The sequence below is a fragment of the Artibeus jamaicensis genome, unplaced genomic scaffold (genome assembly GCF_021234435.1).
Source record: "Artibeus jamaicensis isolate MK-2021 breed Jamaican fruit bat unplaced genomic scaffold, CSHL_Jam_final scaffold_1019, whole genome shotgun sequence".
NCBI lineage: Eukaryota > Metazoa > Chordata > Mammalia > Chiroptera > Phyllostomidae > Artibeus > Artibeus jamaicensis.
The window spans coordinates 18,589,339-18,615,058 of NW_026522025.1; the positions used below are offsets into that span (position 1 = coordinate 18,589,339).

The 25,720-nt window shown below is 39.0% G+C and overlaps 1 long non-coding RNA gene across 4 annotated transcripts in view; it reads right to left on the reverse strand.

Annotated features, from left to right (window-relative positions):
• LOC128625866 (uncharacterized) overlaps positions 1 to 23,133 on the reverse strand; it is a 103,022-nt gene extending 79,889 nt beyond the window's left edge. For 3 of the 4 annotated variants that reach the window (XR_008389709.1, XR_008389710.1, XR_008389708.1), the window contains exon 1: positions 22,982 to 23,133. This is a non-coding gene — a long non-coding RNA (uncharacterized LOC128625866). The remainder of the gene's footprint in view (positions 1 to 22,981) is intronic. The other variant, XR_008389711.1, reaches the window with a different exon arrangement.
• Between the last annotated feature and the right edge of the window lie 2,587 nt (positions 23,134 to 25,720).

Genomic DNA, 25,720 nt, shown 5'->3' on the forward strand with positions numbered 1-25,720 from the left:
TTTCAACAGCTCCCCATTTCACTTGCTATAAAACCCAAAATTCTTGACTTCCGCCAAGATGGAGGCATAGGTGGAAGCACTGCGCCTTCTCATACAACCAAGTTTAAAAACAACAAAGTTTTAGCAATAAAATCGCAGCCAAACCACAGAAAATTGAACTACACAGAAGTCTGAAAACAACAAACTCTTCAGCCAAACCGGTAAGAGGGGCAGAGCCGGCAGCAGAGCGGGATCGTGCAGGAAAGATCCACCGGACCTACCCAGGTGCGCAACCCAGGCGCGCCAGCAGCCGTAGGTGGATCCCAGGTGTGGAGTAGTGGGCCGACCCACTGAGTACGCAAGGCGGTGGACCCACTGAGGGCTGACCACAGTCACACACTCGAGCGCAGATAAACCGGTGAAGGAGCGAAGCGGTGAGACAGACCGTGCAGGCCCCAGTGGCGGAAAGTGGCAGAGGGGACCACCATTGTCCCTCTCTGACCCCGCCCCGACACACAGCGTCACAAACCAGCGACCTAGGTGGCCCCGCCCTGGTGAACACCTCTTTCTACGTGACAGGAACAAACAGATCAAAACATGGCTCAAAAACTCAGAGCCCCAGAGCCAATAAATCTATGCGAACAAGAAATAGCCAAACTTTCAGATGCACAGTTCAAAACACTGGTGATCAGGATGCTCACAGAACTGGTTGGTTATAGTCACAAATTAGAGGAACATATGAAGGCTAAACTAATTGAAATGAATGGAAATGCACAGGAAACCAATAGTAATGGAAAGGAAACTGGGACTCAAATCAAAGGAGTGGACCAGAAGGAGGAAAAAAATGACCAAACAGAAGAGGATGAAGAAACAAGAATTCAAAAAAATGAGGAGAGGCTTAGGAACCTTCAGGACATCTTTAAACGTTCCAACATCCAAATTATAGGGGTACCAGAAGGGGAAGAGGAACAGCCACCAGTGGAAAAAGCTTATTTGAACAAATAATAAAGGAGAACTTTCCCAATCTGGCAAAGGAAATAGACTTCCAGGAAATCCAGGAAGCTCAGAGAGTCCCAAAGAAGTTGGACCCAAGAAGGAACACACCAAGGCACATCATAATTATATTAGCCAAGATTAAAATGAAGAAGAGAATCCTAGAAGCAGCAAGAGCTAAGGGGACAGTCACCTACAAAGGAGTTCCCATCAGACTGTCAGCTGATTTCTCAAAAGAGACCTTACAGGCAAGAAGGGGCTGGAAAGAAGTATTCCAAGTCATGAAATCTAAAGCCCTACAACCAAGATTGATCTATCCAGCAAAGCTTTCATTTAGAATGAAAGGGCAGATAAAGTGCTTCTCAGATAAGATCAAATTCAAGGAGTTCATCATCACCAAGCCCTTATTATATGAAATGTTAAAGGGACTTACCTAAGAAAAAGAAGACAAAAAAGATGAACAGTGAAAGGACAGCAAACTCACAGTTATTAAGAACCACACCTAAAACAAAAGCAAACTAAGAGGACAGCTAAATCAGGAGCAGAACCATAGAAATGAAGATCACAGGGAGGGTTAGCAACAGGGGAATGGGAGAAGGAGAAGGGGGGAGAAGGTACAGAAAATAAGTAGCATAGATGGTAGGTAGAAGATAGATAGGGGGCAGGGCAAGAATAGTATGGGAAATATAGAATCTAAAGAACTTGAGACACATGGTCGTACACTAAAGGGGGGGAATGGTGGGGGAGGGGATGTGCAGGGTGGAGGGGAATGAAGGGGGAAATAGAACTGTAATGGCATAATCAATAAAATATATTAAAAAAACAAAACAAAAACCCCAAGATTCTTAACTGAGCTTTCAAAATCCTACATGGTTTCCCTCTGAGCTCCTCCATGACTTTATTTTCTACCACTGTCTCCTGAATTCATCATACTACAGCCATTTCTTCTCTTTGCTTCTCTCAAATACACCAAGAATGCCCCCTTGCTAATGCCCATGCTTGGAACTCCGTCTCCCAGATATCAACTGGCCTCACTTCCTCATTCCTTCAGGTCTCTGGTTTAAATGTCATCTCAGAGAAGCTTTCCTTTGATGAGCTTGTGGAAAGCACAGCCCTCTCTCCTATCCACACTCACATCACTCTCTAGGTCCCTGTCCTGCTTCACTTTTCATCATGACACTTGTCGAATATTTTCCGTCTCTCTAACTAAAATAAAGGTCTAATGAGAACAGGAACTTTCTTACTCTAAACCCAATGCACAGCACAAAGCCCAGCACATGCTAGAGTCTCAATAAAACTTTGTTGAATTCTTCAGTCATTAGTGAATGAAATGCCTTGCTGTGATTAATACTCTGGGTGTGTGGCAGAGCTGGGTCTTGGATACAAATGTGTCTGAATCCAGAGTCAAAGTTTTTAAATACTTCTCCATACTACTGAGGAGGAAGAGGAAGAATGACTTGACCCTGGGGAAAGCAGGAGCATAGGGGATGTGAGAACGACTGCTCTGAAGATGAAACTGGGAAGATAGTTGGGACAGATAATGAAGAATCTGGAAGTCTTGAAAAAGCTTGAGAAGGCTTGGTGTTAAGAGCCCCTTTCATGCTAATGGTGAGAGAGTGCTTCAGAGCATCCAAGATGGGGAAAGGGCATCTATATAAGTGCTAGTGACACTTCAGGTCTTTTTTTCATTTCCATTACAATTCTACAGGACAAGCAACCTAAAGGGGACCAAGTAGAGAATTCAGCAAATATATTCCTTCCTGGCACTTTTCACACATGACTTGGTATAGAGGTGTTTTTTGATGCTAATGCTTCAGTTTATGGTTGGCTTTGTTCTCGAAGATATTGTGTGTATCATTCTCCACGTAGTTGGTCATAATTATTATAATTATTTTTTAGCCCAAATGTGTATATATTATCCCTGTTGAACGGTATCTGTGTGTGTGTGTGTGTGTGTGTGTGTGTGGTGAGGTAGGAGAGGCAGAAGGTGAGTCTCTTATTTCTAAATCCAAGAATCTACCTGAGGTCGGCTTCCTTTCAATTCAATTTCAGGTTCTCTATATGATAGATTTTATCATTCTTGATACTTATTTTCCAGTGAAGTATATATGTAAATTCTCTCTGTTTTTAAATTTCCAAACTTTTGATATCGTCTCTGTGGAACATTAGAAAATATAAAGATTTTTAAAATCTGTTTTATATGTGAGTTGCCTGATTTATATAATTTTCTAACTGGGTGGTTATGTTAGGCTTCATAATATGCTAAAACTCATATTTAAACACAAACTATTGACTAGTATATAAACAAGAACAGGGAAATATTTTTTCTGCAGCTATGTTTGGACAAAAGATTTTATTTGGAACTCTCCAAGTAACTCAAAACAAGGGCGAAAAGAGGCATCTTCAAATCAGTTTATTCTGACTGGAAAGCAATGAAGCAACCGTACTATCTTTATCTCTCATTAGGGAAGTAATCAAAGCATGCAAAGCTGTGGGTGTTGGCTCTGTTACAGTTAGAAGAACTGTACCGTGTATGCTGGCAATCAGTGCCCTGGCTTTTCTCCAAGCTGCATTTCTGGGAGGCAGAGAACAGCCCCAACAAGCCTCCTGACTGAGTAGGAAAAGCAGCAGGCATGGTTGTATGGCAGGAGACGTCTCACAGGCAAGAAGAGCATCAAGGAAAGAGGCTCTTAGGATCTCAGGCAGATCCAAAGCCTGTGAGAAAGGACCACTTATAGAAATCATAACAGATTTCTAGAGAAAAGTCACAGAGAGGGGTCGGGAAGTTCAGGAGCACCAATGTGTATCTGTGTTGATTCTCATTTCCCAGTCAACCTACCAGACTTATATTTATTGAAGATGCTGGGAAAGAGATACATGCTGGTCTTCAGGAAGAAACTAGACCTTGATTTGTGTACTTGAGGATTTTTTTCCTGGTAGAAAGACAATGCAGAGCATAGGATATAGCATAATGTTATTTACCCATATATCTGTGTGAATGAAAAAAGATACTTCTTCCTCAGGGATCCCTTCCCTTTCCTCTGCCTGGCATCCTTGTGCTTCTAAGAGCAGCACGCTTACAAGTCACCTACTCTCTGGGACAGAGTGGGCCATAGTGCACTGCCTGGAAGGCTTGTTAGAAAATTCAGTGCTTGACAGCCACTGAATTTATCTGGTGTTAAAGAAGTGTTTTCTCCCCTTTCCTTGCCATCTTGGCTTAGATTTACATGCACTGACCTACTAGAGCTAGATAAACACGAAATCATACCCCAGCAACATGTAAATTAACTCCAAAACATCTAAATCCAGTACAGCAAAATAATTTCCACTTAAGGTTGTGTTCCATCAAGTCGATTTATGCATTATGCTCTGTTAATAATAAATATAATTATTTTATTTCTCTGTTGGACAAGTTTAGTTTGAACATGCAAAGACAATTATTTTACTTTTCTATTTATACTTAAAGATGAACATGGCTCACATTCAAAAAACTAAGTGACCATGAAAAAATAAAACAAGGATCATGATGCCAATTAAACAATTCAGTCAGTGTTCAGATTAGGTTTCTAGTTTAGGCTACCATAGAATTCTTTAAGGTTTATGGCTTATATGTGTTTTCCTGAAGTGGTCATATGTTGTACGATTTCTATAGTAGCAGTCACGATGGTGACTTTGTAAAACCTTGAGCTAAAAAGGAAGACCGTCAGACCGAAAGCTTGGAAGACCTGTGTGCCTGGGAGCATCGCTCTTTCAGCAGCTTTCCTTGGGCGAGTTTGTTTTCTTTACTCTAAGGAATTCCATTCCGCTTTAATTAATTAATACCATTGCTTTTTTCCTGTCCTTCATCCCCAAATGTCTCTCTTGACTTGTACTGTCTGAACTAATTTACCTGAAATTGCTCATTAAATATGCATGAATCTTTCTCCATTTTCAGGAACTTCATCTGATTTGTTCTACCATTTCAATTTGGCTCAATTCAACAATTACTTCCTGACAGGTGGTATACAGACCGCCAGAAAAGGCCCTCGGGGGCCCCGCGACGCTGAGTGAAACGTGGACCCTGCACTCAGTGCACATTCAACAGATAGGAGCAACAGTCGTGATGACAACCGGCATTTACTGAGCACTCACTTTGTGCCAAGCACTTGGTGCATTTCCTCTTTTAACCCTTACTTGTGACAGCCCTGTGATACAAGTATTCTATCATCACTTTGCCAGTGAGAATACTCAGGCTTGTAGAGAGTATAGGGTCTTTTTAAGATCAGAAATGCAGCAAGTGGTAGATTTTATATTTAACATGATCCCTCCAAATCAATCTTCTAACCTGTATGAAAGACTGGAGGATAAGAGAAATAAACCTAAAAAAGTCGGAACACAAAATGTTTGCCCATTAACTCATGCTACAATCCATGTTGAGTACCACCTTTTCCAGGCTTCCTCCTGCACACATTATCTTGGTAAATGGCACTACCATCCACCTAGTCTTTTCCTAGCCAATTTATTTTACCAGTTTTATCACATACATACCTATCCTCACAGGCACTATTGTTTCATGCCCTAACAGGCTGGTCTCCTCTTGGGGCTATGAGAGAAAATTGTTTTTTTATCACAGTCCTACTAATAATCTTTCAATCACTCATTCTTCTTAGGACAAAGCTCAATGTCCTTAGCCTGGCCTAAACAGTCCTTCAGAATGAGGCTCTTGTTTTTCTCTCTAGTTTTACTTCTGGAGGTATCTTCAGGAGAACCCAATTATATATCCAAAAAAAAGTTTTTGTCTTGTTTTGATTCTTCCTTACCTAATTATAAACTCTCTTACTTTCTTTGTATGTTTTTTTTTTTTTGCACACTATCCTCTCTGGAGCATGCTCCTTTGCTACAGTGAATTCTACTCATCTTTATCTTCTCCAGGTTGGGCTTCCCTGACTCACCCCCTACCTGGTTGGATTAAGTGGTACCCCTTTCGATTTCACAAGGTATTGTTATAAAACCTACCCTGCTCCATGTTTGTCTGTTTATGAGACTAGACAATGAGCTTTTAGAAAGCAGGGAACTATCACTCATCACACAGGAACTCAATTAGTGACTGTTTAATGAAAGAATAAAGGAACTATAATCCAAAACTTATTTATATCTGATTTTGGAATGTATTTCCTGTAATTCTCATTTCATATAAACACATTCATCCACAACTGGATATGACATCCTCGGACTTACTGTTAGATATTAATAAAGCAGCCAGAAACATTTCAATGACTTTTAAAGGCTTAACACTTCTAACACTGCTCACTCCCTCACGCCTTGCTACTCTTTGTAGAGGTTCTCTTGCTCACTGATAAAAAGTGAATATTAAGAAAAAACAATAAACAAGCAAAAGTTCCTCCAGTTTTCAAATATGAAGACAACTAACGATCTCTGCAGCTGCTTGAGGGCATGGAAACAAGGTTGATTCCATAATAAATTCACATATCTGCTACGGTTTAAATAGGACACCCCCCAGGGCTGGAACTGTGCTCTTGATCCATTATGTTTATTTTAGAACTTGTAGACTCCCTAGCATTCTTTTTCTCTAAAAATAATAATCATAAAAATAGCATGGTCTTCTTTACAACCTTACCCATAGCCCAAGGAAAGGAAGATTACAAAATTATGCCAGTGTGAGATCATCAACTGAGATCCCACAAGGTCCTAACAATGTTTGGCAAATGCTTTATATGATATGAAGGACCAAGTAAAAGAAACATATTCCATGAGTCTTAGTAAAAGACATTTGAGATTGCACTGCAAAGTGAAAATGCAAAAAAGTCAACATAACCTTTGTTGTAAAATCCCACTCATCTGGGATGGGAAAATTCAAAATAGGTCTGAGCCCTTTTTAAAAGGGCTTCCTCTACACTAGCAACTTATTTATTTATAATCAATCTATGAATAAGTATTTGGGAGCACTCTAGGGTGAAATACACAGAGGTGAGGTAGTAAAGCACATACAGGGGATTACAGGGGAAAAATGACTGGAGGCAGACAGACCTGCCTTTCAGTCCCAATTCTGTCACTTACTAGCTGTTGCTCTGAAGCATATTCCTGAACCTGTCTAAGTCTGTGTTTCTTCATCTGTAAACATCACAGGTTTGTTCTGGGGTTTAAACAAGATATGTATTCAAAGTGCTCAGCACAGTGCCTGACACAGAGTAGAGGTTTAGTAAGCAGTGGCCACCACCTGCTGACATCTATTTAACATGGTGGACCCCAAGTATAACCACCTCAGGTAAGTGCATAGAGAAAGACCCCAAGTACAACCACCTCAGATAAGTGCATAGAGAAAGACTGTTAGAAGTGAAAGTATGTCTACAGTGTTCATATACTCATATAAATCATACCAGGCCCTCTAAGCACAAACATGACCCTGCTCTCTGTCTTTCTCTTCCACTAATGGTAACCTCTATAATAGTAAAACGTTCTTTAGTTTACCTTTGCATCTTTCCAGCAAATAACATAATACCAGACCCACAGATGATCTTGAAATGTATATTAAATAGTATTTTATCTATGTGCTTTTTGTGGTTAGATGATTGGCTCCTGACAGCAAACACAAAGTTCACTGCTTCATTTTTCCTCTATCACTACTGAGTACAAACTAGAGCTAAGCTAAGAACAAAAACAAAACAACTCAGATTGGATGCAGCTTATTAGTTCCAAATCCAAACTTTCCCAGATCATTGTCTTTCTCATGCGGTGTGAGGAGAGCTACTCATTATGTGCCAGGCACCTTACATTATCATACTTAATTTCCATAGTAATCCACATGAGATAGAGACTGGTTTCCTGCTTGTACAGAGGGAAGCTGGGGCTCAGAGAAACTAATACTCTTGTCTAGTCACACAGCGAAGTAAGTGGCACCACTGAGATGTCAGTCTAGAGCAGCCTGATGCCTTCTCCATGGCACGTGGTCTCTTGTTTCTGCTGTGGAACAGAGATGTGAAGAAAGGTGTCTCGACAAGGCCCAAGTGCTGGAATCGTAGCCTAGGGTCTTGGTCGCTCTGCTGAGCACATGATTGATGGCATTGTAGCAGCCTGTCTATGGCATTGTAATTTCCTCATGAGCCACCTCATCATCAATTTCTCCAACATGTATCTGCCTCATCTTGTTAGATGACAAGATCATAGAGAGAAACCATTATTTTAATTGGAATCCATCTCCTTAAGTACATTTGTCAGCGTTCATGCAGGAATGTGAAATACCTTTACTAAAAACTCTACCCCGAATATCAAGACTTTTCTGTGAATGGATAGGGTTTTGTTATTCAAGATGTTGAAATGAGTCAGAAAAAATTTCTTTGAAAACTCCTGCCAAAACGAAATTCTCCAAATGTTTCAGTACATTTGGAGAATGTACATTTGTTTTGGGTGAAAAAAGTGAAGTGTTTAAGCAAAGAAAAAAAATACACAGACAACAGTATGGTGATTACTAGAGGGAAAGGGGGTGAGGGGAGGAAGAAGAGGGTGATGGGGAGATAAAGGGTGATGGAAGGAGACTTGAATTTGGGTGGTGAGCACACAATATAGTGTACAGATGATGTATCATAGAATCATACACCTAAAACCTATATAACTTTATTAACCAATGTTACCACAATAAATTCAACGTAAATTTAAAAATAAATAAATTATTTTTAAAAAAGTATATTTGTGTTGGGAATAAAAGCAACAAGGAAAGTTCATTTATTCGTATCATCCCTTAAATTTTATTATATCTTCTACATTCCTCAAATCCTATTTAATATTTCTTTAATCCAACAATTTCATTCTTCAAATAAAAAATGTTAATCTATATTTAGCAGTAAAATAGATGCACATCTTTTGCCTTATTCTAAAATAAAATTATGTATGCCAAGGAGCACATTTTGCTTCTGGTCAGAATGGAAGCAACTTTTTGAAGGGCTTGATACATTTGATTTCTTACACAGTTTTGTGATATTCATCAGTTTAACTCTGTTAAATACCAAATGGCAATTTTAGCCTGAAAGTCTGCCAGAAACATACATTCAATTCCCAGTTTCTTATGAGACCTTGAGCAGCTTGACATTTCAGTGTTCTTCTGGGGTTGTCTGCCATGACACTTATTTGCTTATATTCTACTCTTGTCGAAGGCAAACTCATCATTTCTTTCAAATAATGTGTTGCATAATTACTCAATGCAGAGATGAAAATAAGATTTTTTAAAAGTTAGGTGCTAGCATAAAGCACAATTCCTGTGGCATTTGGATGAAGTGCCATCCTTAGGCAAATGTACGTTAAGATTACTCTGCTTCTTGAAAGTCCTCCTCTCATACCACCCCTAGCCCTGCCAGAGATACGCTAATCCTTACAACTACCTGTGGAACACATGCTATAAATTCCATTCTATAAATGGTAAAACTGAGACTCAAGAAGTGTAAATGTTGTACTCTAGATCATGCAGCTATGAAGTAACAGAGGTCGAATTACCTCACCCAACCTTTTCACCCACAGGATGACTCTTAATAGTCCCTTATTCTTCTCTTATAAAGGTTTTCTCTTGGTATCTCAGCTCTGACTACTTTCACAGCACCAGTAGTGAGAGAATAGAATTCTGAAAAAATGAAATGACATGCAGGAGAAATGACCAAATAACATGTAGGCCATGATCTTTACCCATCCTCTTGAATTTTCCCAAAATTGTTTCACAATTGAAATGATCTACCCTCTCTGTGTATACATCTTTCTAGGCAAGTCAACTGCTGGACATGAATACCAACTCTAAGAATCTAAGGTCCATGTCGTTAGTATTCTGAAGGTGCAAGCAAACTTGTCCCTGCCCCCAAATAAGAGAAGAGTGGTCCTAGAATTCAGCTGGTTGCTTATGACCAATCATTACCTTTGAATAGGTTTACTCCTCTTCTATGCAATCTCAAAATCATTTGCACAAAATCCAATGTAAGGCCAATTAAGTCAACATCGCTTTATAAACCAGGTTGGGCAACGGAAAGCTAAAATTTGAATTTCAGGGGCTACAAAAATGTTTTAGAATGCTCTGCTCAATTCCTGGAGTGATATTTCATAAAAACAAGTTGCATAGAAACAGCCCATACCACACATGAGCAAGAAAATGGGAAAGGAACTAGGTCACACATAATTTCAGAATCAGAGGTATGTCAACTGAACAGTGCAACCTCTGGTTAGTCTGTTTTGTCTGCATATAGAAGGGGTTTCATCAGTTGTCAAGCAGTTGTACTCGGCCAAGTGTACCAAGGAAACATTTTCCATAGATCCCCACTGGTCTGTGACAAAATCCTGCTCAACCCAGAGAAAGTCTAGAAAGTAAAAGCAATGCAGTCTCTGCTCTCATGTTGTTTGGTGTAAGGGTACAGCTGTTCTTTTTGGGAAAGGCAGCCCTTTGCAGTGAGATGATAACATTCCTAAAATTTCTGATGCCAAAATATCTTTTTTTAATGAAAGGATGAAAATAGTAGGCTGCAGGGTTTTTTTTTTAATGTTCTTCCTTAACTAAATTGTGTGTTATGGGTTGGATTTCATCCCACCAAAAGATGTTGAAGTCTTAATCCCCAGTTCCTGTGACTATGACCTTATTTGGAAATAGTTTTTCCAGATGATGAAGTTAAGATGAATGCATTGGAGGGAGCCCTACCCAATGATTGTTTCTTTATAAAAGAAGGAAGTTTGGACACAAGGAAATTTGAACAAAGGGAAGATGGAGTAGAGACATTGGGAGAATACCATCTACAAGGCAAAGAGTGCTAAAGAATGACAGCAAACCACCAGAGACTAAGAGAAGTATAGACCTCTCCCATAGACCTCAGAAAAAACAAATGTGCTGACACCTTGATCTCAGACTTCTAGCCTCTAGAATTGTGAGTCCGAAAATATCTATTGCTTAAGCCTTCTAGTTTGTGGTAATTTTTAATGGCACCTCTAGAAAAGTAACATGGACAACCTAAGTTAATTCCTTGTTTTTATTTTGGTTTGCTCTCTGTGATTTTACTAGTTCTTAAGATCCCCAAATCTGGAAGCATTATACTGAATGATCTTAAAGTTCCATCCAACCCTGAGTTTTCATGATATTTTACACCGTGGAACCCCCTTTTTAAGTTTTCTGATTAACCATCAGTGTGTCTGTAGGATCAGAGCCTTCCCAATTTTCTTTGAAATGGCAGAGTATAAGAAGGAGCAACATTTAGGTGTTTCAGAGCCAAACCTGAGAAATATCTCACTGCATGGCTGGAAACCCTAAACATGGTTGTTGAATATTTTCCCCTGAAGTGTGAATAGAAGAAAAACTCCAGGCACTCTTGATAGAGAATATAAGGACCAAACACTTCTCTGACCATGGGCCTGATAAGGGTACATGTTTCTCATAAGGTTAGAAATGAGTTCTCAAAAGTCTGTGGAACACCTACTTCCTTTTCTAGTTGGTTCATCAAACAGCCTTCCTCCCTCATTGGTCTTGGGAACTCTTTCTGCTTTCCTTTCTCCTCCTCCTAGGCAAGCTACACAAGAGGTGATTAGAGACAGTGAGAGATGTTTTTCCACATTGTACTTGAATTCACTGGCAAGTGCCATATTTCCATTGCTCAGATGGGTTTGAAAATATCTAACTGGGCATTCACCCACTCATTTATTAGTTCATACATTTATTTAATAAATAGTAAAAAAAAAGGAGACCCAGGGATATTAGTTCCTCTTGTGTATTAAGTTTTTCACAAAATGACTCTATATAATAAGAAACTATACCTCATTTCATACATGAGAACCCTTGAGCTCAAAAAATTGAACTTGTCTATGATCCCAACAGCGGACGAATGCAACAGCTTGACTTCATTTCAATTGTAGCTCCACTGTATTAAGCTGCCTGCTCATAAAACACACTAAACTGGTATATACACACTGTTGTATCATGAGACATGTCCCTCATTCAGGAGTTCTTTTCTCCCAGGCCCTCCTTGCTTCCAGGCAGAGTCCCTCACCTCAGAAAACCTGGTTAAAATCTAACCTGCTTCAGGAAACCTGTCAGACTTCCTGGTTTCCATCTTTAGCCAGCCCTTCAGCACTTAGGTTTTAAATTGTGCAGCTTCTGTTTGTCTGTTTTTCATTTATTGAAATGCTGTGTTGTTTTTGATGCCAGTGTGTTTTTGTCTTTGATTTTTACCGCCCTGAGAGATCACCAGCTCTTCTAAGGAAACTACTGCATCTCCTAGTCTGGTCCTAACTCTGCTGCTAAGGAGCTGTACAAACTTGGTTGTATCACTGAATCTATTTGAACCTCCACGCCCTCATTGATGTGAAAAGGGGGGTAGTAGTAAGATGCTGTCTGTGGACATTTCTTACCCTGATGGTGTCTCCTAAGCATCTCAGTCCTGGGATCTTACAAGTGCCCAGTTGAGGCTGTGGCCAGGCTCACTCGTGTGGGAGATACTCTGGTCTCATTAAAGCCTGCTGGGAAGCCTAGGCTAACCCTACTGAGGTATAGACTCAGGCAACCCACACTGCTGCCAGTGTTGGTCCTCCTATACTCCCTTTCTCCCCTTAACTTGACGTGCAGCCATAAATACAGCTCCAGACCAAGATGGCAGAGTATTCTTCACGTCCTTGTCATCTTTATAGACACCATTTTCTCTCCCTAAAATTTACACTTTAAGCCTCCTTGGTCAGTCCCTACTCCTCTAAAACTTGATGGTCATTCCTTAACTCCTGAGTGAAGCCTTCTCTGACTGGCAGTCTGCCATCAGAGTCTGTGAACTGCTATAACTTACTCAAATATTTACCCCTCTGCCTTTTAACTTTATCATAAATAAAAAAACAAGTATACTGGTGTGGTTATGAGCATAGTGTCTTTTGATTTATGACTACTTAGGTTTATAATATCGTTGTGCCACTTAGTAGCTATGTGTCTTGGGCAATTATTTCTCTGTGCCTCAGTTTTCTTGTCTGTCAAATGAGGATATTAGTAGTACATATCTCCTGGAGTGTTATTGAGGATTAAATGAGTTAATGCATGAAAGCACATAGAATAGTGAATATATTATATAGTTAACACCAGACAATTATACCATCTATTGTTCCCTTTTCCCTATAGAACTTGACATGAAATGAGATCTGTTTTATTATAGCACTATTATAAATGTCTTAAAATCTCCATTTCTTTCAGTCTCTTAACTGTCTCTCTTTTCATCATCCACTTCTCATCTCTACTTTCTCTCTCCTTGAATTGTCTGATATAATAATCTTCACCTTTCTTAGCCTGATACGTAAAGACAGTTCTAAGAATTGGACCATTCCTGTATGAAAGGACAGGGTTGGGTTTGTTGCTGAAAAGGTTAAAAGATAGAATATAAGTGCAAATTCCCAAGGATGAGTAAGGCCCAGTAAGAGCATGTGGACTTATTGAAAGAGTGTTTACTAAACACCTGCTCTGTACATACCATGTGGTGCTGGATACTGGGGATACGGCCTTTGCCTTCATGTTGTTTGCTATCTAGTGGGGAACCCAGAGAATTATACCCATAATTGGGATGCAATGTGATTAGTTGTGATGAAGAGAGGAAACCAGATGCAATGGTAAGCCACAGTATATATAAAACAGTTATAGCAGGAGAAGGCTTCCTGAAGGAAATGGCACCCATACTGAGTCTCAAAGGGTAAGTGGAAGTTGATGAGACTTGGAAGAGGATAAGTGTCTCATAGGCTAAAGGATAATCACATGAGAGAAGACAGATACCTGGAGGGTTACTCTGCTTTGGAGCCAGTACAAGCAGTTCTGAGGGGTTGGAGGGTAGGAAGAGATAAGCACAGGCCAGATTAGAAAGGGTTTGGTTTTTATGCTTGTGCCTGGACATTATCCTGCAGACAACTGGGAATTTAAGAGTTTTAGTCAGGGAACTAACAGGGCCTAATCTGAGTTTATACTAGCAGTGGTGTAAAGGATAAGTTGCAGTGAGCTGGGATAGAAACAAAAACCACGTTGTAAGGTTATTTCAATAACCCTGTGAAAAACTGCTATGGACCTAAACTGAAGGATGTAGATGAAAGGCTGGAGAAGAAAAACAAAGTTGAAAAAGTAACCTGGGAGAGAAAATACATAAAGTCCACACTAATCATTTTGGGGGGTGTAATTGTACTACATCTTTCAATGTTCTGTTTTACACTCTTCCACATTTTGACAAACTTTCTAGATGCAGTGCCTGCAATGGTGGGAGTTTTAAGTACATTTGAAGTGATCTTTGAGCAGTAGGGACTTTGAGGACACCTCCCCCATGGCTCAGTGGCAGCCACATCTCCCATGGAGGTGTAGCCTTGGGTTGCAAAAATAACCTGCAGCTACCAATTTTCTCCCTAATTTTCTTTAGCATGTTTCCTTAGCCACAAAGCCTGTTTCAGATTAACTTTAATTTTATGTCTTATCTGACAGACCTCTGTCCCTATGTCTCTTTTGGATCATTGCCAGACCCCAAGGCCCTATCACGGACAATAAGTATTTCCTTCCCTGTGGGCGGGCAGGCTGCTGGCACTGATGGGGAGGAGGGTGTTCTCTGCTATGTGTTCAACATGGCTGGGCCTTGAAGGATGGCTGCCTTGTATTGCTCTGAGTGTCGGCCTCTTTTCTGTGCAGCAATCAATGACTGTCCACAGCTTTAACTGTCTGATGGGAAATGTAGATCGAACAACCAGACACTACTTGAAAGTGCTATTATGTATGTTTTGTTGATAATTTTATATTGCAATTGTATGTAAGTGATGAATTGAGGGAGGAAAGAGACTGAACACAATGTGGTAAGTATTTCTCTTTAAGATTCTGTTTGTCTCTTGTCTGAGACACAAAATGTAATGTATGTGGTTTGGTGCATATATTAATATAGGAATTGCCTTGCAGCTCTGCATTTCTATTTTAAGGCACTAGAAGAGGAGTGAAAAATGCAAGCATAGCCTTCAGAGGACCCCTGCCATAGGGAATTTTTGTACTACATGAAGAATGTCAGGCTTGTACTAGGAGGTGATCGGAATACATAACCAAATAGATCCTGTATAAACCTCTTCAAGCCCAAGTGACAAGGTGGTAGTAATCTGGACTTGATTGTATTGATATTTGACTATTTATCACAAGTGTATTTTGGACCAGTGGAAAAAACAAATAGAAATAATATAGACACACTGTAAAAGTATGTACCAGGAATTATAGTTTTGTGAGTCTTGCATGGATTCTTCTTGAGAGAAATAGTGACTTATGGATGACACCAATGCCTTAACCCTCTGGGAAAAGATTTACAAATCCTTTCTGGGATGTTTCTGGAGATCACACTCTAAGTTTAGAGGCTTACATGCTACAGCTGAAACTCAGGACACTGGAATATGTTGGTTTTTGAAGAAGATTGCTTTTAGAGTGTGGTGGCCTTCTGTCTTGTTATGTAAACCCCTATAGACCTGAATGAAGTTTAAATCCCCAAGTAGGCAGGGGAGAACAGCAGTCTTCATTATTGCTATAGGACGGATGTGTGTCATCCAGAGCAGGAATTGGAAATGTGTCGATTTCAACCAAGAGTTTTTTTGAACTCCTCTAGATGTTTTCTTGGAAAAAAAATAAAGATAGGTTATTTCAATAAAATGTCATCACAAAACTGAGTAGGCATAACACTTGGAAAGAGAAATCAGAGATTTCCATTGTCTGTTGATGTTTTGCCAACTCCCAAGACAGATATTTGCTTTCACTAATTTATCTCCCTTTTTTGACTACCTATTATGTGCCAGACACTGTGCTGGCACCGTCACAGAGATGAATGACAGGCAGTTTCTACCTAAAAGAATTTATGGTCCAGGAAGGATGTGGATATGTCCATTCAATATAGGAGAGTCTGAGAAAAGTGTTCACTTCAAAAGGAAAATTTTTTTTTTTAAAAATCATGGAGGAAAGTGTGCACCTACCACACACGACACTGGCAATGTTCAGGAAATGGGACAATATTCAATCTATTGTTGACACTTTCTGAAGCCTAATGTTGGATTTTGAATTCAAGACTGAAAATGGATTTAGCCACAAAAAGGATGAGAAAAAGGAAAAAAAAAACCAGATATATGAAACTCCAAAAAGGTAACACCCAGTCAAAGCACAGAACTGAGATCTGAGGAGAGAATGGAGATCTACCCAAACCCTATACGCCCTCCATTCCCTCACACGGTGTTAACTATGGTAAGATAATGGGAGGAATGGCAGTTACCATCCAGAGTAAAGCTATAGACTCACCATCAAATACAATGATCACCACATGAGAAAAAGTACTTTCACAGAATAAAATTCTAGAACATATATCAACTAACCACCACAAAAATTTACCAAATTAAAAAAGGGAAATGAGGGGCCAATAAATTAAATTTCTAAATAATAATAATAATAGTAATAATAATAATAATAACATGCCCAAGCAGAGACTAAGACATATGTTTTGGTAGAATTTGCACCACTGAAAGGAGAGTAAGTCACCAGGGTCCTTACTTAGCTGCCCCACACAGCAATAGACTGGAGGAACCTGAAAGCAGTGCTCAGTCATTCCCTGCGGGTCACCAAGCTGTTTCCAGAACTCACCATGTGTTCTACAGTGGGTGGTACAACAATGAACGTCACCATCTATATCCTGAAGATATAACCAAAACAAAGCTCAATCTAGTGGAAAAGCAAACAAATGCTCAACTAAGAGAGGGGATCCCCAAAATCAAAATTATCTCCCAGATAATTTTGAAAGGGAAAGCCACTTATGGTACAGGTTTCTCCTGCTAAATGAGTGTTCTAGGAACCCATCTGTATCAGTATACCAGCTGATGTTGTTGTGAGAGGCTACGTTAGGCTTCAGTGAATTTTTTGAAGACTCTTTCAATTTGTTTACCCTCTTCATGATGGATGATTTATGAGTGCACCTGCCCACACTGCACTGAGTGTTCCGAAGTTTTTTACCCAAAACACCATGATCCCTGGGCCCTATCCTCCATATTCACTTGATTTCACCTCAAGTGATTTCTTTTGTTGTTATTGTTTTCCCAGATGAAAAAAGTTCTCTAAGGGAAATGTTTTGCCATGTAGAAGAGATAAAACAAAAAATAATAGAAGCACTAAAAGCTATCAAAATTGATGAGTTCAAAAACTGTTTCGAGAACTGGAAAAAAGTCTCAATAGGTATGTTGCATCAGACGGAGAGTACTTTGGAGGTGACTGAAGTTTAGATATGTAAGAACAAATACACAATTTTTTATACATAAATTCCAGGTTTTTGGGGGGTCCCCCCTCATGCAATGGTCAAATTCAGCCTACAGTATGCACTAGAATCAAAGGTAGAAAGCCAAGAAATATAGCAGGATGGAAAGAAAAGAACAAGGGTTGTTCTTTTTAATATTTAGTAAATATTTCACCGAAGAGGATGAAAACCAGTGATGAAATCCAGAAAAAGAGGGAAGGTAAGCAACAGGTATGGCATACATGAGGAAACAGAGGTAGAAGTTAGTGGGGAATACTCAGGAAATGGAAGAAAGTTCTGTGTAGTTTTTTAGGGAATGAAGCAGAGCTGGATGTGGACTGGAGACCTTATTTATCATATGATGTGGACCCCAACTTGTGGGGTCCACCACATTGTGGATGAGGCACGAGAAATTCACATGGACTACTAAGTCCTGTAGAAGAAAAGGGACAGCATGGCTTTTCTCTCAAGGGGATAAAAAGCCTCGGCCTCCGCCATGACAGGTCTTTATTTCTTTTCTTTTTTCCACACATTACATGATGGTCCTCATTTACTATGCACAGGTTCTCTTTATGTGGTTACTTTTTACAGAAAACAAAAGAGCCAATGCCACTAATCACATCACAGAAGAAGAATATTTGCAAATGAAAAGGGAAAAGTGGTTACACTCATTCAATCAGTTACAGTCATTCTTGGAAGTTTTAGCATGGATTTTAGGAAGTTACTTTGCAGTAAATGTTTTCTGCCTCAATTCAGGGTGAGAAAGTTTTGGCAAAAGCAAGTCTCAAGGTGGCCTAGGTACATTTGCAGACCTGATTCCCCACAGGAGAATCTATCCGTGGGCATGGGTCCTGTGCATCAGACCTTGCTTTCCACTGGGAGCTGGGCCCATTCCATGCAGAATGGTCTCCTACAACCATATAAAAGTATTTGGCACTTAAATTTACTGTCAAGTACCAGTTTATAAAACAGAGGGTGGCATATTGATTTTAAAGAAAGAGAAATACTTATAATATCTGCAGAATGTTGAATGGTGCACCCCCCAAAAAATATGTCCATATTCTAATTTCTGAAACTTATGAGTATCACTTTATTTGGGAAAAAATGGTTTTTGCAGATGTCATTAAGTTAAATATTTTAATATGAGAAAATTATACTGGGTTATTTGGGTAGCTCTAAACCCAGTGAAAATACCCTTATAAGAGAAAGCTGGAGGGATATCTGCAACAGACATAGAAGAGGAAGTGACAGGAAGACAAAGGCATAAATGAGTGTTGTGGCTGCAAGCCAAGACACACCAGGAATGCCAACAGCCATTAGAAGCTGGAACAGGAGTCTCAGACCCTTCGGTGGTGCATTGGCACCTTAATTTCAGATTTCTAATCTCCAGAAGTCAGAGAGAATAATTTTCTGTTACTTTAAATCACCAAGCTTGTGATAACTTGTTATTGAAACTCTGGAAAACTAATACAACATTTCCAAATTTGTCATTACAAATAAAATACTTTAGCTAACAAAGTACAGTGCCTTTCAATTTATAAATCCATTTTATACACATTGTTTTATCTTATTTTTATGGTAAAACAGTAAGGTAGTATTATTATTTTCCCCATTTTACTGTTGAATCTAAGCTCCAAAGAAACAAAATCACTTTTCTTAAGGTGTCAAAATTCCATCTTCAACTCTATTTCTACTACTAACCTTTATTGTTTTAGTAATGAATTGTGGTCCTCACAGCCACTCTTTCTGTCTATACACACAAAGCTGATAGCTTCAAAGGGCATCCAACTAACTCTAGGACAGGAGAGGAGGAAACAGGGGCAGTATTCCAAAAGGAACCAAGATGAGGACATTCTAAATAAGGGCAAAAACAGTATGGTGGCCCTCTTCAAATTTTCTTGGGCTTCAGCTATTACTCTCTAATATCAACTAAGATTTTAAAATTCCTTGAGTCTCTGTTTCATATTCTGTAAAATGGGCATGATAATACCTGACTGGTTTAAGGATTATGCAAACTATGCATTAAAAAAAAACAATTTTGAAAACTCTAAGAATGTTGCTTAAATGTTGGGCATAATTATGAGAGTGGAGTGATGCTCTGGTGGAGATCTGATAGTACATTGGTATCAGCTGGGGAGATTTTAAAGCTTGCTGAGGTCTAGATTGTTCCCCAGAATTATTAAACCAGAATATCTTAGAGTGAGCCTGGGCATCAATATTTTAAAAAATCATCTTAAATTTCTCTGACATATACTGCCAGTTCTGAGAGTCCTTGCTGGAGGGAGAAAAGGTAAGTTCTACAGTCAAATTATCTGGGCATACATTTTGTATAACTTTATAAATTGTGTGATCTTACACCAGTTACTTAATGTCTTCAAAGCTGTTTCCTTAGCTTTAAAATAGGTAAGGAGGTGCTTACCTCTTAATGCTCTTATTAGGGTTGAATTAAATGTGTGTATAAATGGGATAATCAGTTCAGGTTAGTTTGACTTCCACTACCCCTTTTACATTAATAAAGTCAGTAGAAAGCCAAAAGGAAAGAAAGGGAGGAGAGAGCTTCATTTAGCACATGACGTGCATTGCCAAAAATTAGCTCCAAGTTGCATTTCTCAAACTGAAGTGAAGCCAAATGGAGATGTGGCCCTTGTGTTATGAATGCAGACACCAATAAATGCAATCATTGTATAGAACTGGTATCTTATAAACTTAATAGGCTCCCAGAGGTTATAATAATTCACATTAACTGTGAAGCCAAGTGTTACCTCATTAACTGATGTCCTAGGAAAGTACTAAATGTTTCCTGTGCTTGGCAAGTCAAAATAGATTAGAGTCACAAGACAGCATTTTTTTTTGTCAAGGACATTTATGGTCATTGAGTGTTTAGTCACCTGTATTGACCAAATGTCACTCTGCGTACCAATAATGGAGATGTTGAAAAATTGGTAACAAGAGGGGGTAAGAGTCACAGCTTCTGGGGTTATTTTTATTTAAGTTATAGACAATCTTTTTTACATTGCAAGGCATGTCAGTGTCTGATGTGACATTTTTATCTCTATTCTCTAAGTCTGAAAGACTCAGAGCCACTGAATCTCAGAAAGGTGCTTCTTTCGCTAGAAATGTACAGTTTCAGCACACACTTATAAAGCCTTAAAATATTGTATGCCATAATTGGATGTAGTGTAACAACCTTGGGGATGCCTACTTTTCGTTTGTAATCGTAGCTAAAAATAGAATGCTAAGTTTCTGTAAGAACCTGTTCAAGAAATGTTGATTGCCAGAGGTTATTTCTGTCAGACTAAACTTAAATTCAAGCACAATGCAGCATATTGTAAATTTATTAGACATTTGTTTATTAAGTAAACAGTATTGTACTGGTTTTGGCTACCTGCTCAAAAAGTAAGTCCAACCCTGGCAGGGAGAGGCATGCACAGCGAGAGCCCAGATCTTCCTTTCTAACCCTGTTCCCCAATAGAAGGAACCAGGACTTCTCAGAGAAGATGTTGATTCTAGCACTGGGCCAGGAAATATGTAAAATGAGCCTGGAACATTTTGGAGTGGCAGAAGGTGAGAAAGAATTAAAAAACCAAAACAAAACACAATCGTGAGAGATGCACATGGGACACAGCCGCCAACTGAAAGAGCTCCCGATGGCCAAAGAAGAAATATTTTAAGCAGCAAAATAAATAATGTCAGATTGTAACCCAAAGCATAAAACAAATATCCATAAGTCTATACTGATATAATCAAATAATTGAATAAATAAATAAATGAAGGAGAACAGACAAATGTCCCATAGAGAAGAATTCCAAGTACATAGATCCTTCGCCCTCAAAGAAGTGGCGCATAACTCCCCACTCCTTAAATGTGGACTTTGTATAATGACTTTCTCCCAGAGTGCAGTATAGAAAGGAGAAAAAATGTATATTAGAGTTATCCAGAGAAAAAGGTTAAATAAAATAGATACATATAGAAATAGATCTATATCACTGTATAAAAGGATGTCTATTACAGGAATTGGTTCACGTTGTTATAAAGGTAAAGTCTAACAATCTGCCATCTGCAAACTGGAGAACCAGGAAAGCTGGTAATATAATTCAGCCCCAGGCTGAAGGCCTGAGAACCAGCGGGGCCAATGGTGTAACTCCAAAGGCCTGAGAACTGGGAGCCTGCTGGTATAATCCTGGAGTCCAAAGGCTGCAAAACCACAAGGTCTCATGTCCAAGAGCAGAAGAAGGCACATGTCCCAGCTCAAAAAGGGAGAGAGAATTTTCCCTTCTGCCTGTTTCTTCTGTTTGGGCTCTGAACAGAATGGATGATGCTCACCCACACTGGCGCTAGCAGGTCTTTACTCAGTCTAATGATTGAAATGCTGATCTCTTCTGGAAACAGCTTCACAGACACACACATAAATAATGTTTTACCAGCTATCTAAACATCCTTTTAGCCCAGTCAAACTGATGCATAAAATTAACCATCACAAAGAATAGCTTCACAGTTACAAATGCTACCTCAGTAAGCTGAACAAGGTCAACAACAACAGTGATAAATCATGTTGATAGAATGTGCTCTTAACATGGTGTTATGAAAATGGCATTTCACTTCTGTGGTCTTTCTCCTAGAAACCCATATTCCCAGTTCAATCGTGAGTAAAATGTCAGATAATTCCTAACAGAGGAAAATTCTGCAAAAGTCCTCACTAATACGCTTAAAACCTGTCAGCATTCTCAGAAACAAGGAACATTTTGAAAAACAGTCACAGTCTAAAGCAACTTAAGGAGAAATGTTGACTAGATATAATGTGATATTGTAGGTGAGATTCTGGAACAGAAACAGGGCTGTGGGTCAAAACGAAGGAAATCTGAATAAAGTATGGATTTCATTTAACAATAAAATATCAGTATCAGTTCATTAATTGTAACAACTGGGCCATACTAATTCAAAGCTATTAGTAACAGGAGAAACTGAGAGTGAGGTATGGAAACTCTCTGTACTATCTTCACAATATTTCTGTAAATGTAAAACTGTTCTAAAAGATGAAATTTATATAAGACCACATAATTTGTTCATTCTTGCAGTGAGCAAGAATTGATTGAGCATGTACTATATACCTGGTACCTTGGTAGGTACTGTGGTTAGAAAGATATATAAGATAGAAAGGAAAAAAGAGGATGAGGAAGGGTAGATACTGTCATTAATTTAATGTTGTATATGTCCTGGAAATTATGCTTTCAGGATGTTAAAACCTAGAAAAAAGAGATAATAATATAAACAAATAATTAAAATACAACAATTAAAATAAGTAGAGAACATCAGAATTATTTTAAATGTTTAGTCATAAGTAAGTAATTAAACACAGAAGAATTAAATAAAAGATTAAAATACATAGCTATATAAAAGAAATTTTTTTCAGAAAAAATATCATAAACTAAAAATGTATAAATATGAAAATGAAACAGAATTTCCAAGTCACTTGACAAAAGGCTGATTTTCTTCTTATAGAGAAAATTTTGATAAATCACTAGAAAAGAAACCAACAACCAGGAAGAAAAGTGAACAAAGCATGTAAAAAATGGATTGCCTATAGATTTTTCATACTGAAACAATGGCTGTCACACATGTGAAAAATATATATGAAACTTCACAATAAAGAAATGCATATAAAACAACAAGGTCCCATTTTCAAAAAGCCAAGATTAGTAAAGACCAAATATTAGATAATACACTGAAATAGTACAGATGCATAAAGACAGCCGTCTTACCTATCGTTTGTGGTAATGTGAAGTGAAGAGTTAGTAATATTGTAGCAGAAGCTGTTGGCATCTCGGCTGTACCTCCATGCCACTATATTTCGGTGTGTGATGGCCTGATTCCAAATGTCCTAAACACCTACTAACATGGGTTGGGATATGAGAAGAAGGGCATGCACTGGCTCATGAACTATCTTTAGAATATGAGAGATGATAGGAGAGTGGGAATTATAAGGAGAGTGAAGTTGGCTAGTGGCTGTTAGTGTTATAAGTATATTGAGAAAAACAAAATGACAGGCTCAGTTATCACTGAGAACCTGATGTGAAAGCCAGAAAGTTTCAAAAAACTGTTTATCATTCAAAAAGAAGCTCCCAGTTTGCTGTGGGACCTACTAGAAACTAAGTTTGATCATAGGACATCAAGGGTCTATATCACCGGAGCTGCTTATCGTGAGCTGGTTATTGGCTGATCCTTCAGATCCTTAGGTGGGATGGGCACAGCAGTGACCCATCAAACAAATGGTACATTTGTGATCAAGCATAAGCATGTCTGGAGGAAACAAGTAACTAAATTCCATAAACTAGCAACTCAGTAAGCCAAATGTCTCTCCCTCAGGTCATACGTATGACTTCACAAAGGGTTCCCTTAACTAGTTGTCAGAAAACAATAAAACCCAGGTCAAAGATGAATTGGCTCAATATATCTCATGAGCTAAAAATAGACTGCTATGCCACATAGCTCCATGCAAGAGGGGTCATGAAAGACAGTAATGATGGAGAAATTCTCACTACTATGCGCAAAACTTTGAGTATTAAAATGTTTCTGAATATGTGTAGATGGTTGGTATGGGGCAGGTTCAACTGTAGGTAACAGATGCTGTTGGTACTCTAACCATATCCCTTTCTCCCTTGCCTATTAGTGCCTGCTGGCCAGGCTTCCAAAAGTCAGCACTGGCATTTCTTTCCTCCTCTGACCAATAAGACCCGCTGTATCCACCTGTGAAATAGGCCAGAAATGTGGGGGTCTTAATACCTCCCAGGCAGTGGAATACGGGGGAACAATTAAGGAGTGATCTTGAGGGGAGAAGTGTTTATAACTGAGGTTTTAAAGCATTGCCAACACGTTGTGATGACAAAATCATCCTGCTCCCAGGATTGTACAGTGGTTGTTAGACTCCTCCATCAAGGCAAAAGTCTGTACCAATAGCCAGCCCCCTCACCCTCTGACTAGTGAGTAGCTCTGAGACTGATGTCAATACTGGCTCCTACAGTTTCCTACAGTTTCAGCAGGACTGAACTTCAAGTACCCAAAGTGGTGATGGGCTTGATAGTACATTTACTGTAGGCTACATTACCTTCCCTGTATGACTCTCCCACTCCCCTATTCAGTTTTGCTTCACCATCTAAATAAACTATTTGTATTTGAATCCTTATGTCAGAATCTGCTTTTAAAGGAACCTAATTAAGATGGATATCTGTAAAAATTGTAAATGCACATACCCTTTGCCCCAGGAATTACACCCAAGATTTATCAACTCAAACATGTGCTTAAAGACTTATGGTCTTTATAATAATAGTAGTAAATGCCATTGAGTGTTTACTATATATTAGACATTAAAGGTCTTTTCAGGAAGCTCACTCAACCTTCAGAAAAGCCCTATGAAATTATTATCAAATTCCCATTTTACATATTAAGAAACTGAAGCATACAGAGGTTAATTAACTTGATTAAAGCTATAAGAGCTAGTAGTACAAAACCAGGGTTCAAACCCAGGAAATGCAATGTCAAGGCCCATTATTTTATTTACTCTGTATAAATATATAAACAAGATTATTACTGCACATCATTTGTAATGGCTAGAAATAGTTCAAATGTCCATCACAGGAGGATGATTAAGTAAATCATGGTATATCTTATTAAAATATTTAGAGCTATTAAGAATAATAAAGTTTATACTAATATAGAAAGAAGACCAAAATATTGCTACGTAAAACAAACAGACAAGGTGCAGAGTTGGGAATCGCCTGCCTGGTTTCAGAAGCTGTAACCCTCCATGGCTAATGCTGAGTGAGTAACCTTCAGACCATAAGCCACTAAAGAGACAAAGCTTATCTCCTTGGCAGGGGTGCTGCCTCTTCCCCTTTTACTTCACCCTTTCTGGCCCCCAGTGCATGATTGATTAGCCAATGACAGGTAAGATTCCTCAAGGGAGGGACAACCTAAGACAGGCATGATTACAGGGGCCCCAGGGAAGGACTTGGGGGGCTATAAGAAAAGGGGATGATGGACTCTTACCCCTTGGCTTTCCAAGGCCTGAGTCCTCATTCTGTCTGCAAGAAGTCTCCTAATCTTTTGACTGCCTTACTTCCCCTGCCTGACTTAAGACTGAAACAATGACAGAGGGTGGTGTAGCCTCGTGCTAGAAAGGGTGGTTCCCCCCCCAGCAATCAGGCCTAAGAAAGAATACATAAAATCCTGTGAAATCTGCTTTGCTAAGAATGCTCTCAATTAAATGATAAGGGTCTGAGTAGGAAATTAGTTTGCTTCCCAAAGTTTTGTAGCCCCTTAGCTAACAGACCCTGAGTCAGAATAAGCCCTCACAGTTTTGTATGTTATCTATTGCTTGATTCTTACTGCCTGACAAAGATTAATGGGCTTTACCTGTATTCTTGTGCAAAATGAACCAAATAAAAGCCCACTGAGGAAAAGGCTCTTGTCTCTTCTCCTTTGAGAGATCGGCCACAGTTCCT